At 40.3% G+C, this 16,229-nt stretch overlaps 2 pseudogenes; both read left to right on the forward strand.

Annotated features, from left to right (window-relative positions):
- Nucleotides 1–10,032: 10,032 nt before the first annotated feature.
- On the forward strand, nt 10,033–15,873 carry LOC101435941 (aftiphilin-like; annotated as a pseudogene).
- LOC111766379 (U6 spliceosomal RNA) lies at nt 12,346–12,446 on the forward strand (annotated as a pseudogene).
- Nucleotides 15,874–16,229: the final 356 nt, after the last annotated feature.

Consider the following 16,229-nt stretch of genomic DNA (forward strand, 5'->3'; position numbering starts at 1 on the left):
TAATCTCATTCTATTTTATGATTACCTATATGCTAGCTATTAACTCCATGAGTTTACACAATGTATTTAATTCATAATAGTGCAATCATACAGTATTTGCCCTTCTGTGTCTGGCTTGCTTCACTCAACATAATGTCCTCCAGGTTCATCCATGTTGTCATATGCTTCACAACTTCATTTCTTCTTACAGCTGCGTAATAGTCCATCATGTGTATACACAACAATTTGTTTATTCATTCATTGGTTGATGGGCACCTGGGTTGTTTCCATCTATTGGCAATTGTGCATAATGCTGCTATGAACATTGGAGTACAGATGTCTGTTCGTGTCACTACCCTCAGTTCTTCTGGGTATATACTTGGTATTGCCAGGTTGCATGGCAAGTCTATATTAAACTTCCTTAGGAGATGCTAAACAGTCCTCCACAGTGGCTGTACTATTCTACATTCCCACCAACAGTGACTAACATTCCTATCTCTCCACATCCTCTCCAGGACTTGTAGCTTTCTGACTTCTTAATAGTGGCCATTCTAATAGGCATGAAATAATATTTCCTTGCAGTTTCGATTTGCATTTTCCTAATCACTTGTGATGTTAAATACTTTTTTCATGTATTTCTTTACCACTTGATTTGCTTTTTTTGGGTAATTGTACTTTCAAGTCTTTTGCCCTTTTTTTAATTGGGTAGTTTATCTTTTTATTGTTGATTTTTTAATCTCTTTATATATCATGGATAGTCAATCCTTATTGGATATGTGATTTCCAAATATGTTCTCCTGTTAAGTCGACTGCCTTTTCACCCATTTGACAAAGTCCATGGAGGTGCAAAAGTGTTAATTTTGAAGAGGTCCCATTTATCTATTTTTTCTTTCATTACTCATACTTAGGGTATAACGTTTAAGAAACTACTGCGTACTACAAGATCTTGAAGATGTTTCCCTACGTTTTTTTCTAGGAGTTTCATGGTTGTCATTTTTATGTTTAGGTCCTTGATCCATTTTCAGTTAATTTTTGTATAAAGTATGAAATAGGGGTCCTCTTTCTTTCTTTTGGATATGGATATCCAATTCTCCCAGCACCATTTGTTGAACTGTCTGTCCTCTGCCTGTGCCCTCCACCCCCTCAGGTGCACTTTATTGCCTTGTCAAATAGTTCTCAATTCAGTTCCACTGGTCAGTCTGTCTGTCTTTATGCCAGTACCGTGCTGTTTTTACCACTGTGGCTAAGTACTATGGTTTCAAGTCAGGAAGTGAGAGTCCTCCAACTTCATTTTTAAAGAGTTTTTTGCCTATTCAGGGCCCCTTAACTTTCCAAATAAATTTGATAATTGGCTTTTCCATTTCTGCAAAAAAAGGCTGTTGGGATTTTTATTGGGATCACGTTGAATCTATAAATTGGTTTGGGTAGAATTGATATCTTAACCATATTTAGTCTTTCAGTCCCTGAACATTTATTTAAGTCTTCTTTGGGTTCTTTCAGCAATGTTTGGTAGTTTTCTGAATATAGATCCTTTATGTCCTTGGTTAAGTTTATTCCTAAATATTTGGTTCTTTTAGCTGCTATTATAAATGAAATTTTTTTCTGACTTCCTCCTCCGATTGCTCATCAGTGTGTTGAAATGCTATTGATTTTTGCATAGTAATCTTGTATTCTACCACTTTGTTGAAATCATCTATTAGTTCAAGTAGCTTTGTTGTGGATTTTTCCAGCTTAGATGTAGGATAGTATCATTAAAAAATAGTGAAAGTTTTATTTCTTCCCTTCCTATTTAGGTGCCATTTATTTCTTTATCCAGCCTAATTGCTCTAGCTAGTACTTCTAGCACAATATTGAATAATAGTGGTGACAGTGGGCATCTTTTTCTGGTCTAGTGGGAAAGCTTTCAGTGTCACTGTTGAGTACAATGCTAGGTGTAGGTTTTTCATATATGCACTTTACCATACTGAGAAAGCTTCCTGATATTCCTGTCTTTTGGAGTGAGTTTTTTTTTTTTTAATCAAGAAAGGATGCTGTATTTTGTCAAATGCCTTTTCTACATCATGTGACATTTCTTCTTCAATTAATGTGGTTTATTACACTAATTGATTTTCTTGTGTTGAACCACCCTTGCATACCTAGGATAAAACCCACTTTATCATGGTATATAATTCTTTTAATGTGCCTTTGGATTCAGTTTCCAAGTATTTTGTTGAGGATTTTTTCATCTATATTCATTAGACATATTGGCCTCTAATTTTCTTTCCTCATAGTACCTATTTTTCCTTCCCCTCCCCTCTCCTCAGCTTGCTGCATGGGCACTTGGCTCGCCATGTGGGCACTGGCTTGCTGTGCAGGCACTAGATCACCATGTGGGCACTCGGCTCACCACACAGGCACTCGGCTCACTGTGTGGACACTTGGCTCACTGCGTGGGCACCCACACGGGCACTGGCTCATCATGCAGGCATGCTTTCTCTTCTTCTTTTTCACCAGGAGGCCCCAGGGATTGAACCCAAGTCCTCCCATATGGTAGGCAGAGGTCCTGTCACCTGAGCCACATTTGCTTCCCTCTTCATAGTATCTTTATCTAGTTTTGGTATTAAGGTGATGTTGGCCTCATAGAATAAGTTTGGTAGCATTTTTTCCTGTTCAAATTTTTGTAAGAGCTAGATCAAGATTGGTATTAGATAGTCTTTGCATGATTGGTAGAATTCACCTGTGAAACCATCTTTGGGTGGTATTTGATGACTGTTTCAATCTCTTTACTTGTGATTGGTTTGTTGAGGTCTTTGATTTCTTCTAGGGTCAGTGTAGGTTGTTTGTGTGTTTCTAGGAATTTGTCCATCTTGTCTACATTGTTTAGTTTTTTGGTGTAAAGTTGTCCATAGTATCCTCTTATGATCTCTCTTGTTTCTGTGGGGTCAGTGGTAATGTCTTCCCTCTTATTTCTGATTTTATTTATTTGTATCTTTTCTCTTCTTTTTCTTTGTCGGTCTAGCTAAGGGTTTGTCATTTTTGTTGATCTTCTCAAAGTACCAACTTTTAGTTTTGTTGACTCTATTATTATTTTTTGGGTTCTCAATTTCATTTATTTCTGCTCTGCTCTTCATTATTTCTTTCCTTCAGCTTGATTTGGGGTTAGTTTGCTGTTCTTTTCTAGTTCTTCCAGATGTGCAGTTAGATGTCCAATTTTAAGTTTTTCTTCTTTTTTAGTGTAAGCATGGAGGGCTATAAATTTCCCTCTCAACACTGCCTTTGTGGTATCCTATAGGTTTTGATATGTTGTGTTGTCATTTTCATTCATCTCAAGATATTTACTTATTTCTCTTGAAATTTCTTCTTTGACCCACTTATTCTTTTAGAGTGTGTTGTTTAATCTCCATATATTTATGAATTTTCCTTTTTTCTAACCATGATTGAGTTCCAGCTTCACTCTGTTATGATCAGAGAAAGTGCTTTGTATAATTTCAGTCTTTTTAAATTTATTGAGACCTGTGTTGTGACCCAACATATGGTCTATTCTGGAGAAGGATCCACATGCTCTTGAGAAGAAAAGAATGTATATCCTGCTGTTTGGGGTGCAATGCTCTATAGATGTCTGTTATGACTAGTTCATTTATCAAATGATTCAAGCTCTCTGTTTCTTTATTTATCCTCTGTCCTGATGTAATATCCAATACTGAGAGTGGTTTATTGAAGTCTCCAACTGTTATTGTAAAGACATCATTTCTCCCTTCAGTTTTGCCAGTGTTGCCCTTAATCTTAATGAGGCTCCTCTGTACATGACATGTTGCTTTTCTCTTGTGGCTTTCTTTATCTTTGGCATTTGACAGTATGGTTATACTATAATAATGTAATGTAATGTAATATAATATAATGTAATATAATATAATAAACAGTGCGTGTCTATTTGAGTTTATCCTGTTGGAGTTCATCAAGTGTCTTGTATGTGTACATCCATGTCTTTTGTTAAATTTGGGAAGTTTTCAGCCACTATTTCTTTGAATATTCTCTCTGCCCCTTTCTCTCTTTCTTCTCCTTCTGGGACTCCCACAGTGCAAGTCTGGTACACTCAGTCATGTCCCACAGATTCCTCAGGCTCTATTATCTTTTCTTCACTCATTCTTCTTTCTGCTTCTCAGACTAGCTGATTTTAATTGTCTGATCTTCAAGTTCCCTGACTCATGTTCTACCATCTCCAATCTACTGGTGATTACTTCTAGGGAATTTTAAATTCTGTTTGTGGTCTTCAGCTCTGTTTGCTTCCTTTTCATAATCTCCTATGAGATCCTACCATCCTACTACTTTTAATAGTCCTTCTTTTGATTCAGCATTTATCCTGTTACTGCAATCCTTTAACTGTTTTTTGGAGCTTTGAGAAAGATGTTTCTGCCAGTCCTTGCTGGTTGTTCAAGCAGAACCCTAAAGCCTCTCACTCCACTGTCTTGATCACAGCAGGGTACAAATTCTTTTTCTGTCTTTCACTTTTTGAAACATGGTGTCTTTTGATGAATGGAAGTTTTTCAGGCATCTAACTTTTTCTTTATGAATTATGCTTTGTGTATTTTATTTTAAAAAGTCCTTCTCTCACTATTAATTGATACTCTCTGAAACCTAAAACTTTTGAAAGATTTTTTTAGTTTTCCTGTTCACATTTTGGTATTTAAGTCATGTATTTGTTTGCTTGTTTTTATATTGGGATAAACTTATTTTGTTTTCCTTTTTTTTAAAAAAACACTTGGAAGACCTCTTTTCCCATTAAAGGTTAGTTCTTTTCCCCATGGATCTACAGTGCCAGGTCCAGCATACATATATTTTGCCATGTTCTATCAGATCTGTTACTGACCTCTCTATTCATCTAATTTGTACAGAAATCTTTACTGAGGCTGGAACCCCAACCAAGCCTGGCCTTGCTAAGGCTCTTCACATAGCTGTCTTCATGGCAGAGCTCCTTTTTACCACCTCTCCTCAGCTCTTGCTTCTATCTCCTCAAAACCTCTGCAGCTTTTCCTTTCCCAGCATAATCGTCTCTATGAGTTTAGGGTTTCACATAAGACTGGAAAAGAGATGGCCTGGAGGCAGCATTTGAAAAATAAATTTTTCCTGAGGTCAGAGACAGGACCCCAAGGGGACTGGAGGAAGGAAAAGAGGGAGCTGGAAGCCCCAGGCTGAGTTCTTGGACCTCTTCTTCTCTATCTACATTCACTCCCTAGGCAAAATTCAGCCATGTGTTGATGACGTTCAAATTGATATCTCCTTTGAACACCAGACCTACTTGAGATTATATACATGTATATAAAAGATTACACTAGGAATCTCAACTCATCCTAAACCAACTCCTGATATTCTCTCCCAGACGACTCCTGCAGTTGTCTCCATCTCTGTTAACAACAATTCTATTCTTCTAATTGCTCAGAACAAAAGCCTTGTTTCCTGTTTTCTCTTTTTGTTTCATACTCACATCTAATGAGTCAGCAAATCTTAATGGTTCTGTGTTCAAATATGTCCAGAATTCAACCCCTTGTCACTATTTTTTCTGCCTCCACTCTAGCCCAAGCCACCTTCCTCTCCTGCTTGATTAATTGCAGTAGCCTCCTAATTACTTTCCTCCCTGCAGTCTATTCTCAAAGTGGAAGCTAAGAGTGGTCCTGTTATATATGCCTGAAATAAGAACAAGGCCTAGAGCAGCACTGTGCCTGGGAGTTTCCTCCTGACAGCCTTCATGTTACTCAAATGTGGCCAGTCTCAAAGCCAAACTCAGCATATAGATGCAGTGCATTCCCCCCAGCGTGGGACATGACACCCGGGGATGAGCCTCCCTGGCACCGAGGGATCACTACCAAATACCAGATGATGATGCAACTAGAAAATGACCTTGAATTAAAGGTTCAACGCAGACCAGCAGAATATCCCTGACTACATATAATAACAGGACTTTAAAATGCTGTTTGACCTAATGTAAGGGGGAAATGGAGAGGAGAAATGAGTTTATATGGCTATGATTCTCTAAAAAAGAGTCTGGAAGTTGTCAGAAGGATTGCCCTTATGCACACCTGAGCAGAGTCTCAGAGACAGATAAAGTAGATACAACCCCAGGTATTGGTCTTTTGAGGGCTAAAGAGACCCACGAGTACTATGGTCATGGCAGATGGGGCTCACTGCCATGTCAGTTGGCCCTTCTTTGGAGCTGGTGTTTCTGCGTGATAGAACTGGACTCAGATGGGATCTCTTTTCACAAGACTTTCATGCCACTTTACTGGAATTGTAGTTGGTGCTGGGGTTTAAGATATGTCTAGGAGATTTGAATCTCTGGACTGACAATATGATAGCCACGCCCTGAACCTCAACAGACTTCAACTCCTACACTCTGATTTATTGGACTTACCCCACTCAGCTAACATGGAGTTGAAGAAGGTCAACCACCACACCATGGAGCCTAGAGTGCCTACAACTGAAAGCAGGAGGATTGCATCCAGTATCCATGTGGAATCCAAGCCCCCTCTTGACATAGAAGTGCAATGAACACAACCAATCCAATGTCCACAGAGAAAATGCGGCATTGGTGTGGGAAAAGTGGCCATGGTGGCTGCTGGGTGCGGGGAATGGGAGGAAGAGATAAGATGGGGAGGTGTTTTCGGGACTTGGAGTTGTCCTGGGTGGTGCTTCACGGACAATTACGGGACATTGTAGATCCCCCCAGGGCCCACTGGATGGAACGTGGGAGAGTGTGGGCTATGATGTGGACCATTGACCATGAGGGGCAGCGATGCCCAGAGATGTACTTACCAAATGCAATGGATGTGTCATGATGATGGGAGAGAGTGTTGCTGTGGGGGCAGTGGGGGGTGGGGGCGGTGGGATTGAATGGGACTTCATATTTTTTGAATGTAATATCTTTTAAAAAATGAATAAAAAAAATGCAGGGGGTAAAAAAAAAGGTAAGTGGAAAAAAAAAAAAAAGAGTGGTCCTGTTAAAATATAAGTCAGATCATGTCACTCCTCTGCTTAAAACCCTCCAATAGCTCACATGTCATTCAGAGTACAAATCCTTATTGTGGTCGCCAAGGGTAGATTCAGCATGGTTGCAAATTCTTTGACACTCCTTCCATTGATAGGTATGAGGTGTTTATTAATAGCCACCCTCCCTCTTGAGTCTGGGTAGGCTTTCTGGCTGCTTTGACCAATAGAATTTGGCAGAAGTGCCATTGTGTCCATTTCTAGGGCCAGCTCTTAAAAGACCACCAACTTTTATATCTACTTTCTTGAAACATTTGCTCTTGTAATCTTGGGCCACCATGGGAAAAACCCAACTATCCTGCTGGGAAGACTCGTGGAGAAGACCTGAGATTACATAGAAAGGAAACCACCAAATGACCTTATTTGATACTATGTGAGGCAGAAAAATCACCCAGCTGAGTACTGTCCTAATTCCTGACCCCCAGTTATAAGGTATAAAAAGATAGTTGTTTTAAACCATTACAATTTGAGAAAATTTGTTATGCAGTAATAGATAACTAGAACAGTCTATATAACCTTTACCTAGCTCCCATTATCTCTATGACCTCATCTACTACTTTTCTCTTCCCTTATTCCTCTAAGTCATAGTTGCCTCCTTGCCATTCCTTAAACTCTTTTGACAAGTTTCTGCCTCAGGACCTTTGCATGTGCTGTTCCCTTGGTCTGAAATGCTTTGTACATGGCTGACTCCTGAATTTCCTTCAAGTCTTTGTTCCAAAGACACATCAATGAGGCCTTCTCTAGCTACCCTACCTAAAATTTCAGTCACCCTTCTCCCAGAATTTAAATTCCCCTTCACTGCTTTACTTTTCCTCCTTAGTACTTGTCATTGTATAAAATATAATGCATATCTAGTTTTTCTTATTTATCTTCTTTGTCTTCTGTCTCCTCTCACTACATTGTAAGCTTATTGAGGATGTGGATTTATTTTGTTTTTTTTTAAATGACTTTCTTATTTTTGGTAATATGAATTCATGTAGGAAATGCAGACAAAGAAAAATGAAACCAAAAAAATGACCCAAATTTCAACCAGAAATAACCACTATCACGTTTTTGGTGTACATTCTTTCATATTCATATAAATAAAGCAGGATCAAACTTTAATTACTGTTTTGAGCCCTACTTTTCTCAGTTTGTAATACATCATATTCATTTTTCTGTCGGAATAAATAATATTTTATCATAACATTTTTAGTGGAGGTATAGTATTAAATTATACAACATTTCATTATGAAAAATTTCTAACACAAAAAGGTTAATAAGAACTGTACAGTGAACAACCATATATTTATATTGCCACCTAGATTCTAAAATTAATCTTTTACTTTATTTGCTTAATCAGGTATCTGTCTGTTTATCCAATCCCAACTTATTTTTTAAAATACATGTTTAAAAATTTTTATTTAAAATTTTATTTATTTATTTTCCCCCTTCCCCCTCTACCCTGCTGTTTTTGCTGTCAGTGTCCATTCACTATGAGATATTCTGTATCTATTTCTCTTTTTAAAAAGAAATTTATCTTTTTTTTTAGATTTATTTTTATTTATTTCTCTCCCTTTCCCACCCTCCTCCCATTGTCTACTCTCTTGTATCAATTGACTGTGTGTTCTTCTGTGTCCGCTTGCATTCTTGGTGGCACTGGGAATCTGTGTCTCTTTTTGTTGCACCATCTTGCTGTGTCAGCTCTCCATGTGTGCAGCGCCACTCCTGGGCAGGCTGTGCTTTTTGCACAGGGCGGCTCTCCTTGCAGGGTGCACTCCTTGTGCGTGAGGCTCCCGAACATGGGGGACACCCCTGCATCGCATGGTACTCCTTGTGCACAGCAGCACTGTGCATGGGCCAGCTCATCACACAGGCCAGGAGGCCCTGGGTTTGAACCCTGGACCTCCCATGTGGTAGGTGGACACTCTAATCAGTTGAGCCATATCCATCATCAACATGATTGGCTCCATTGAAGTGGTGGTGGGAAGGAAGAGTGCATTACAATGATGTCTGGCTTCATTGTTCAACTGCTCTCAAGTAATTAATTTATACCTGGTTCTTCTAGGGTGGCTTTGATGGGCATGGCTCAGGGACATTTATAGGATCCAGGGAGGTAGGGTATTGACACATATTAGGGGGGGGGGATGCAGCATTCAACACAGTACGGTGGACTGAGGTTGTATAATCTGCAGGTGTTTCCATGTCAAGTTAGTTATTTCTAGCCATCTGGGTGTAAGAGTGGCTTCCAGGAATATGCCTGCTGCCCACTCACTATGCCAAATGACCCCTCATCATGATGCAATGTGGGATCAAAGGTTGTATCACAAACGAACATGTCCTACAGCCCCACGTGCCAGAAGTGTAGGGGAGAGGAAGACAAATACTGCTTGAAATGTGTGAAACTGGAAGTTTGTCTATGAAGACTCCTCACTCATCAGGCATGAAATATTGTAAATGGAGGGTTCAGTGCACATCAACAGATCAAAATGGAACTTCTCTCTTATCTGGACTGTACTCAATTGAGCCCTGAATTCAAACAGAAACTTGATAGCAGTTTTCCAAAATTAAATATCAATCTTTTAAAGGTTTACATGACATTATCAATGTCAGCTTTTAAAAAACTGTAAAAAATTTTTTTCCATAACTTTTCTATAGGTTAAATGCAATCCAAATAAAAATTTCAATAGATGTTTCCTTGGAAATTGACAGGCTGATTCTAAAATTTACATGGAAATCATAGGACCAAAATAGCAAAGACAATCTTGAAGAAGTTGGAGGTCTATCTACTAGATATCAATATTTCTTATAAATTTATAATAATTATAACAGTGTGAGGAGGAGGAGGAGGAGAAGGATGTAGGAGATGGGCATCCCACGGCAGTGCTGAAACTCCTGGTGGGTGTCCATGGCCCTCCTTCACGGACAAGGCTGTGAGCAGCCTGCCTTCCGCTCTTCCCCTGGGGAGCCAGTTCCTTCCTGGGTCCCTGAGCCATGCCCATCAAAGCCATCCTAGAAGAACCAGGTATAAATTAATTACTTGAGAGCCGTTGAACAATGAAGCCAGACATCACTGTAATGTACTCTTCCTTCACACCACCACTTCAATGGAGCCGATGATGATGATGACGATGAAGAATTCAGAGAATTTGGTGGGTTTTCAGATGTTAACCCTCCTGGTGTAGGATTTGTTGATTTTGATACACCAGATTATACCCATCCCAAGGATGAGTTTGTACCTTCAAACCATTTTATGCCAATTCATGATTATTCAGAAAATGCAGATAGCCTTACAAGTTTTAAGTCCCTGAAGAATGGCAATGAGAGGGACATCATTGCTGAACTTTCTACTCCTGTGAAAGGACCATCTGGTGTTTTACTTTCTACCACCAGCCAAAAAAAAGAATTTCAACAAAAATTTAGATAGTTTCACTGATGGCATAGAAAGTCCAGGATATTTAAATAAAGTAGTGGAGCAGAGACAGAATATTGGAACACTTGAAAATTTCTGTACAGGAGATTTTAGACTGATAAGAATGTTGCTTATCAAAACAAGCCATTAGAGAACTGCAATGGTAGAAATCCTCCTTGTCTGGAGATTCTACCACATAGGTTTTCAGTATTAAAAACTATAAATCCTCAGGAAACAGAGGATCTGGACACTAGCCCATTCTAAGGAACTAATGCCTCTTAATACTGAGTATACTTCGGACTCTGCACCTAGTCTTGCTGTGGAATTTGCAGATTTTGCCCCACTTTCCAAAAAGGAAAGGCTACAACTTAAAAAAAAAGGATGTGCAATTTTAAATGAGAGAGAAGCACTAACTATTCAGGAAAATAATAAAATTAATAGTCAATGAACTGAATTCTATAAAAGGAATGTCTTTGTGTAGAAACCTTGATGATAAAAGGCACACTGGTTGTGTCAGTTTGAGATTATTTATGAATTCCAAAAATAGAGATTATCTTTGTAAACTGGTCTGTTCCTTTGGGCATGATACTCTTTGATTGTATTAGATCTCACTTAGATGACTTGGATTAAATTATATTAGAATTAGGCTTTGATTCCACCACGCCAGTAGAGTGTAATTCACTTTAAGTCTCCGCCCCTTGGTGGGTTGTATTAATGGACACTCACTCAAGAAGACACACAGAAGATACACATGAGAAGAGAGAAACTCCATAGGAACCAGAGAAGAGAACTTTGTCAGCTTTGCTTCTGCAGCCCCCAGAAAAGAGATGAGTCATTCACCTGATAGTTTGCAGCTGAAGAGACCAGAGCCCTGAGCAGTTGAGAAGACCAGGAAAGAAAAGAGCCCTCCAGCCTACAGCTGAGATCAGAATAAGCTGGGCCCATGGAGCCTTAAGAGGAAGAAAGAAGGAGACAACAGGCAGAGATCCGCAACCATCTTGCTTCAACACGTGGCTACAGACTTTGGTGAGAAAATACCTCTTATGGTACCTTGAGTTGGACTCTTTAGGCCCTTGGAACTGTAAGATTTTACCCCAAATAAATGGCCTTTATAAAAACCAACAGGGAAGTGGATTTGGCCCAACGAATAGGGCATCCGCCTACCACATGGGACGTCCAAGGTTCAAACCCAGGGCCTCCAGACCTGTGTGATGAGCAGGCCCAAAAAAAGTGCAGCCTGCCCAGGAATGGTGCCACGCACACACGGAGAGCTGACGCAGCAAGATGACACAACAAAAAGAGACACAGATTCCCACAGAAGAACACACAGTGAATGGACACAGAGAGCAGACAACTGGGGGGGGGGGCAGGGAAGGGGAGAGAAATAAATAAAAAATAAATCTTAAAACAACAACAGATTTTTGGTACTTTGCGTCCTTGCCCCTTTGGCTGACTAATACACTGGTGGAGAGAATCAGGTTTGTGTTTTAGAAATAAGTGTGGTGAGTTACAAAGGTTACAGTTCTGCAAAACAAGGCCCTGCAACACTGCAATGGGATGAATTTTTAAATTCAAGTGTTCTATCAATGCTTGGAGTTTGATAGACACAGCTAATAATTCAGAAGCTAGCAAGAGAGAACAATATAAAACTGAGGAAAAGTTGGTTTTTTACTTCTAAATGTGCTGATCTATGCATGAATTACATTAAAACTTCTGATGCTGGTGATGAAGTTTTTTCTTCTGAAGAAGAAATGATAAAGTTTACTACTTTCCAAAGGTCTAGCATTGATCCCACAGAAGAAAATGTTTTGGATGATTCTATAAATGTAAAAAATGTTGACAGTAGTAACGACTTCATGACTTGCAACAATACCAATGAGGATGATTTTGGTGACTTTGGCACTGCCAGTGGCACGACTCCACCATTGGTTACTGGGACTCTAGATTCCATGAGGCACTTGCTTCATCAGCATATATACTAAAATTGGAACAATACAAAGAAGATTAGCATAGCCCCTGCACAAGGATGACACAAATTTGTGAAGCGTTACATTTTTTAAACTTTTCTTGTCAAATTGAAACTTAACCTAGTATTATATATTGCCTAAGAGTTACCTCCAGAAAGCCTCCTTGTTGCTTAAATGTGGGCTCTCTTTAAGCCAAACTCAGCATATAAACACACTATCTTCCCCCTGGTGTGGGACATGACTCCTGGGGATGAACCTCCCTGGCACCAAGGTATTATTGCCAAGTGCTAACTAGCAATGCATCTGGAAAAGGATTTAACCAAAAGGGGGAAATGGTAAATAAAAATGAGTTTTTATGGCTAAGAGATTTCAAAGTGAGCCGGGAGGTCATTTCAGAGGTTATGCTTATGCACATCTCAGCAGGATCTCATTGAGTGACACAGTAAACAGTGCCTCAAGTAGCAGGGCTCCGGAGAGATCTAGAGACATCCAGACACTATAAGCAGGACAGAAAGCTCAGGAATTTGGCACCCTGTCAGGGGTCTTACTTTGGAATTTATGCTCCCCAGTGTAAGTTACTCATTTATAGTTTCCCTACACACAGCTTTTCTGCCCCTTTTATTTGAAGCTATAATTAGCACTATACTTGATAAAAATATGTCCCAGAAACTTAAATATTTGGTCCATCCATGTGCCAGTTGAATCCTGAATCTCAGCAGAGTTGCAACACCTACTCTCCAGTTCATTGGACTCACTTAGGACAACTAACAAGGAGATGACGATGGACAACACCCATCCCAAGGAATAAAGACTGTCTGCAACTGCAAGAAGATAATTCTATCCATCTGCACCATGGGATCTAAGCATCTTCTCAATTAGAAGCAGTTTGGGCATCACCATCCCCAAGTCCTCAAGATTGAATAATGAACAATGGACTAAAGTAGACTTATTATTCTACTATAGATTTATTATTATTCTAGCAATGGGAGAACTTTTATCATTGATATAAAGGCAGTGGCTACCAGAGGTTTTGAGGGGAGGGAGAGGGAAGAATATGTGTAATATGGGGGCATTTTCAGGACATTGGAATTGTCTTGCATGACAATTCCATTATATATTTTGTCATAACTTACAAAATTGTGCAAGACAGAGCATAAACTATAATGTAAACTGTAGTCCACAGTTAGCAGCAATGCTTCAATGTATGTTCATCAATTGTAACAAATGTACCACACTAATGAAGAATATTGTTAATGTGGGAAAGTATGGAAGGGGGAGAAAGTGGGGCATATGGAAATCCCCTATATTTTTTATGTAACGTTTATGTAATCTAAAGCTTCTTTAAAAATAAAAAGGGAAGCAGATGTGGCTCAAGTGATTGGGCTCCCGACTACCATATGGGAGGTCCAGGGTTTGATTCCCAGGGCCTCCTGGTGAAGGCAAGCTGGCCTGCATGGTGACCTGGCCCAGTGGAGAGCTGGTCCATGCGCAGTGCTGGCCCATGCAGTGTGCTGGCCCACGTGGAATGCTGGCCTGCTTTGAGAGCTGACTCAATCGGAGAGTTGGTGCAGCAAGATAACAGAGCAAAAAGAGACATAGAGGAGAGACAATAAGAGACACAGCAGAGCAGGGAGCTGAGGTGGTGCAAGCAACTGAGCACCTCTCTCCCACTTCAGAACGTCCCAGGATCCATTCCCGGTACTATCTAAAGAGAAAAAAAGCAGACACAGAAGGACACACAGTGAATGGATACAGAGAGCAGACAGCAAGCACAAACAACGGGGAAGGGGGAGAAAAAAATAAAAAACACACATACACACACACACACAAAAGACTCAATGAACGATGTGACTTTTTAAAAAAATATTTATTTTTATTTATTTCTCGCCGCCCCCTCATATCTGCTCTTTGATTTTTTTCATTGTGTGCTTTCTGCTCATCTTCTTTTAGGAGAATTGAGACCTCCCATGTGGGAGGGAAGCGCCCAATCAATTGAGCCACATCTGCTCCCTGCTTCTTGTGTCTCTCCTTGTATTTCCTTGTTGCATCATCTCACTGTGTCAGCTCACCATATTGCTCATCTTCTTTAGGATTCACCAGGAACCAAAGTCGTGAAATCCCATGTGGGAGGTGGGCGCCCAACTGCTTGAGCCAAATCCACTCTCATGATGTCGTTTTTGAAGAGTCCTCAGAACTCTTTCCACATTTTAGTGAGCCAGGTGATGACTTTGGAGAACTTGGCAATAGATATTCTGTTTCTTGTCAAGAGGAAATTCTGTTTACCAAGTCAGACTGATAACAGACTTCTGATAGTTTATTAGAGGAATGTAATTTGGCAAGAAAGTCTACTGGGACAGGCACTGAACCTGTTTCAAAACTGAAAAATCAGCAAGGAGGTAAGTTTGGAGATTTTGATTCTGTGCCAGATGTTCAAGATTATTGCAGTACTTTTCAAGACAACGATGATTTTGCAGACTTCAGTTTAGCTGGTCCTAGCCAAATTGGAGATTGGAATGCATGGGCTATATTTGGGACCAGAAGACTACTGAATCTTATCATCAAAAAGAGGCCTGGCAGTCACACAGGACAGATGAAAATATCGATGCTCCAGGAACCCCCAAAACTAAGTGTCATTTAACAACTTCCAGAGGAACAGTTGCTAGTGGCCATAGAGAAATCAGATACTTCAATTCATACAGCTTTACTAAACTGCCTGGAATGAATTTTCAAGGCCCGTTTTCCTTCCATATTTGTCCCTGGTGCTGAAAAGGAAGTTACTTCTGAAGCACTTGCTGGAAACAAGCACCTTGCCCATAAAAATAAGAGTGGCCTTAGCTGAAAGAGAAGAACTGCAGGATATATACACTGAACTACGGGCTATCCATGATGCACATGGCTTGAGATACCAGTGGGGTGGCTCCCTTAGCAACAAGACGCTTTTGTGCCCCTTGGGAATAGATACTCAGGCAATGAGAAGCAGATTGTGATTGTGCCCATGTACGCAGCAGGATTGGGTATGTTAGAGCTTACTAAGGAAGTACTAAAACCACTGTCTGCTCAGAAAAAAGAGCTTCCATAGGGCAGACAGCCACGATAACAGCAGGGATGAACACAGGCACACTTGATCAGTTCCAGGAGTCCCTACCACCTGTCCTGTTTGACTGGAGTAACAGTGGCCTTAGTGACCCTTTAGATGCTAGTGGAGGTTCCACTCTTCTGAACCTTGAGTTCTTTGTACCCGTGGATGACAGTAGCTCTAACAGCAGCACCACAATCCCAGGTGTGATCCAGAGTTGTATGAGTTAACAACTTCTAAGTGACTGATGCATTTGCCAGATTCATGTCCATAGCTGAGAAGACAAGAACATCTACCAGGAAACCTAAAAAAGAGGAGCACCTGAGTAAAGAAGCCATAAGGTGATTGTCAACCTTCCTGATTTAACATTCATGCACACCAAGGTGTTGATGTTCCCAGCCACGTTGACACCTGCCACAAGCACCCAAGGCAGGGCAGACTGACAAGTGCTGTGACCTGGACAGTTTCAGCTGTTTTCCTTCAAAAGGATACCTGCTGTAATTAAAAAAAAAAAAAAGGTTCAGCTGATTTGCTGGTAAACCACACTAGAAAGGTATAGTAATGTATATTTATTTACACACTGAAGTCCTAAATTTATATGGGAAGTGGATGTGGTTCAACTGATAGAGCATCTGCCTACCATGTGGAAGGTCCAGGTTTCGATACCCAGGGCCTCCTGACCTGTGTGGTAAGCTGGCCCATGCGCAGTGCTGCTGCACGCAAGGAGTGCCCTGCCACACAGGGGTGCCCACGTGTAGGGGTGCCCCACGTGCAAGGAGTGTGCCCCACAAGAAGAGCT

This window comes from Dasypus novemcinctus, chromosome 7 (assembly GCF_030445035.2).
Source record: "Dasypus novemcinctus isolate mDasNov1 chromosome 7, mDasNov1.1.hap2, whole genome shotgun sequence".
Lineage (NCBI taxonomy): Eukaryota > Metazoa > Chordata > Mammalia > Cingulata > Dasypodidae > Dasypus > Dasypus novemcinctus.